This window comes from Xyrauchen texanus, chromosome 12 (genome assembly GCF_025860055.1).
Source record: "Xyrauchen texanus isolate HMW12.3.18 chromosome 12, RBS_HiC_50CHRs, whole genome shotgun sequence".
NCBI classification, from domain to species: domain Eukaryota; kingdom Metazoa; phylum Chordata; class Actinopteri; order Cypriniformes; family Catostomidae; genus Xyrauchen; species Xyrauchen texanus.
In genome coordinates, this window is record NC_068287.1 from 39211572 (window position 1) to 39215064 (window position 3493).

The 3493-nt window shown below is 32.2% G+C and overlaps 1 protein-coding gene across 1 annotated transcript in view; it reads left to right on the plus strand.

The window, feature by feature from the left end:
* LOC127652361 (uncharacterized) overlaps nt 1-1595 on the plus strand; it is a 35450-nt gene extending 33855 nt beyond the window's left edge. Inside the window, exon 10 of the mRNA XM_052138471.1 lies at nt 1-1595. This exon is cut by the window's left edge and continues 530 nt beyond it. The gene's annotated coding sequence lies outside the window, so the exon portion shown is untranslated.
* Nucleotides 1596-3493: the final 1898 nt, after the last annotated feature.

A 3493-nucleotide genomic window follows, 5' to 3' on the forward strand; every position in this document is an offset into this window, starting at 1 on the left:
AAGAACGTCATACAGGTTTAGAGTAAACGATACCATCATTTTCATTTATTGAGTGAACTGTTGCTTTAAACAAGGGTTAGAAAAACATTTAAATGAGCTTACATTTTATTTAAATAAACAAATGTTTTCATAGATATTGTTTTTATTTATTTTAGTCTTGCTTGTTATGTGTCTGAGGGACAAACGTCACTTAAAACACACGATGAGGGATCTTTAGACTCAATGCATGGTGAAAGTATAATTTTGTTTTTGTTTTTCCACAGTTCAAAGCAAATATTTGCATACTTCAGATTCCTTATTCTTTCTACAATGTATTTGCTTTTCATTCCTATTGAAAGAAACACCTGCAAACAGCTGGGAATCATTTCACTGTGTTGGTTATGTCTGCTGTTTTTGTAGCTTGTTTTTATATGTTTGATCTTTTATTCTCTCTTTTTTAAAATATTTTTTTAATACTTGAATCATGCTGTTTCTATGGTGATCACTCCAATAGACTGGATCCTATTAGTCAAGCTGGCCTCTAGTTGAATTCTCCTCCATCTAAAACCTTTTTCGATCACATCAAAATCACACTCAATTAGGATGAACAAAGAAGGAAGAGGGCTTAAGGGTAACAGTTTAAGGATGACATCTGGCTAAATGAACAAGTCAGCAATATTTGTATTAATAGACATAAACATTTAAAGTAATGGTTTCAAAAACCCTTTACAATGTGGCATCTACAATAACACATGTTTTTTTGAACATCGATCTGCAAATAACTACCAACATACAAATATCTTCTCATGCTGAGAAAGAAGCAAATATATATAGAGAGATTTTTAACAAAATTTTATTTGTAAAATAAGCTAACAACATTCCATATAATGAATCTTTAATATTTATTTGTGTATTCCACAATGCATATCTATGTAAATGTGGAATGCTTGTGTAAACTGCATCACACCTGTAATAGTATTGTACTTTATGTGGATTATTCTCAATGTATTGTGTATGTAATATACAGCAGGCTGGAATTTGCCTGTTTTGGTGGCCTTGCCAAGTAAGACCCAAATATGGGGATGTTTTAATCATAGCGTACAGAACTCAAATTATGGATGTGGAAACATTTTTGTAAATGTTGCAGTTGTTTAATAGGCATGAAGTTTAAGAAGTTTAAGACAATAACCTCACATGTTTGGGAATTGAGTTAACTTGTTTCTGAAATCATTTTTTAGAGCTGAATTTTCTTGGCTTTTCACTCTGATGTAAAGTGTATTTGCTCTTGTTAGTGCAGTTTGCATTTCAATGTTCATTTGTGTTTTATTCTCTTTACACGAACAAACCATGTGCACAAAGATATTTTTAATTATTTATTTATTTTACAAAGATTTTATTTGAATGACAATGTTTTGAATGCTAGAACATGTTCTTTTTCGTTTTTGCCTGGTCATTTTCTACACTCTGACGTTTTACTCATTTATATATTTCATATTGTTTTTCTATTCTGGAATTTCTTACTTTCTTGCATCCTGTTTCTGTCTCTGTCTGTATTTAAATGGAGACCAAATGTGTTCAAATCGAAACTTACCATGAGAATTAAAATATATTGCACAACGAAAGTTGACTCTTTCGTTAATTTATTTTTCTCTCAGATTAATAAGGGTTAACAATATGTTTTTCCCTAGAAAGGTTGCAAGTTCTTCTGAAAGCAAGGTACTGTCTCCATGGGCATCACATTGTTTTAAAAAGTGGTGGAGATTGTCAGGAAGTGGCAAAACTCATGAATATTAATTAGGTTATGCTAGGAATAATATTTTAAAAATGTCATTCAACACCAGCAATAATAGCCACAATGAGCACTCATAACATTACAAATAACAAACTTCATCACTGGATCGCCACTTATTATAACACACATGGCAAAAGCAATGGAAACTCATACTTAAGAACTGGAGATGTTTCTTCAGCATTAGACACTTACTTGATGAAAGCTATTTCAAAAAGTGGTGGGGACAAAAATAAAAATAAATACATTGGCAAAGTCCAAAAGTGGCAGGGACATGTCCCACACATAAATGATGCCTTTGACTGTATCCATCCAAATCTCCTCTTCCTTTGTTCCTCTAATGAATGTTGCTAGAGAAAAACAAATCTTAAACAAGTCTTATAGGTCTCCCTGAACTTTATGGTCTGTTTGCTAGTTTTAGACAGTGGTGGAAAAAGTACAGATACCATCTGTAAAAGTCATACATTAAAATACTACTTAAGTAAAAGTAAAAAGGTCCTGGGTTTAAAAATACTTAAGTATCAAAAAGTAAATGTACTGCTAATTCAAATCTTTTCATATTATAAAAATTCAACCCATACATGTTGTTATTTTTAAAGCCATGTAATTGAGTCTTCTGTAGGACTGGGCATTTTACTCAGAGAAGAATACAATATAATATAATATAATATAGAATATAATTAATTCAATAATTGTATTATGTGTAAATTCAACAAATCATTCTGTCCCAAACAATTTTGAGTTGAAGCTACCCCCTTTAAAAAACAGTTACAGCTACACAATAAGCTATTAATAATAAGGCCTAACAACATGGAAGTATTATCTTTATTACGAAATATAATAATCAGTATTAAACAGCATTGTACATCTTCTGTAATCATCCATAGGCTCTTAGAAGAGTCCTTGTATTCTATGGCTTATATACAATGATGAATACATGTACACAGTTGGGGTAAACTGCATCTTTGGAAGTGTTTAGTTCAGCGTGCATCACTGGTCTGACACACACCCCATGAGCGCATGCGCTGGCTGCTGTCAATCAAACACACTGCGCTCTGTATATCAGCTGCTCTCTGCATCCTTTTCGCAAATAATGAAATAAGCCTTTTTTAATCCAGGTAACGAGTAACGAGAGGGTCTGTATCAGATTAAAAATTATTTGTTTGGCTAAAAATTGTAGTGAAGTAAAATTAAAAGTTGCAACATTAATTCAGTTCTTCACTGTTCATACATGTAAAAAATATATATTTTGGGCATGTTAACTAACAAATATACTATATTTGGCACCATTGTATCATTAATATGCCTTTTTTAAAATAAGAAAATGTAGCTAAATAATAACATTTCTACATACATTAACTACAGCAAAACCAGTGTGTGTGTGTGTGTGTGTGTGTGTGTGTGTGTGTGTGTGTGTGTGTGTGTGTGTGTGTGTGTGTGTGTGTGTGTGTGTGTGTGTGTGTGTGTGTTACTGGATCAACATCCTTGTTGAAACTGAAACAATATTCCTATAACCAAATCAAATTGTATGTTTAGGGATGAAGTAATACTTGGGGCTTAGGATATTTTTAAAGGATTAGAGCAAACAAACATTTGTATTCTCTCATCATTTACTCACTTTCATGCCATCCCAGATGTGTATGACTTTCTTTTCTTCTGCTGAACACAAAGATTTTTAGAAGAATATTTCAGCTCTGTGGGTCCATACAATACAAGTGAATGGTA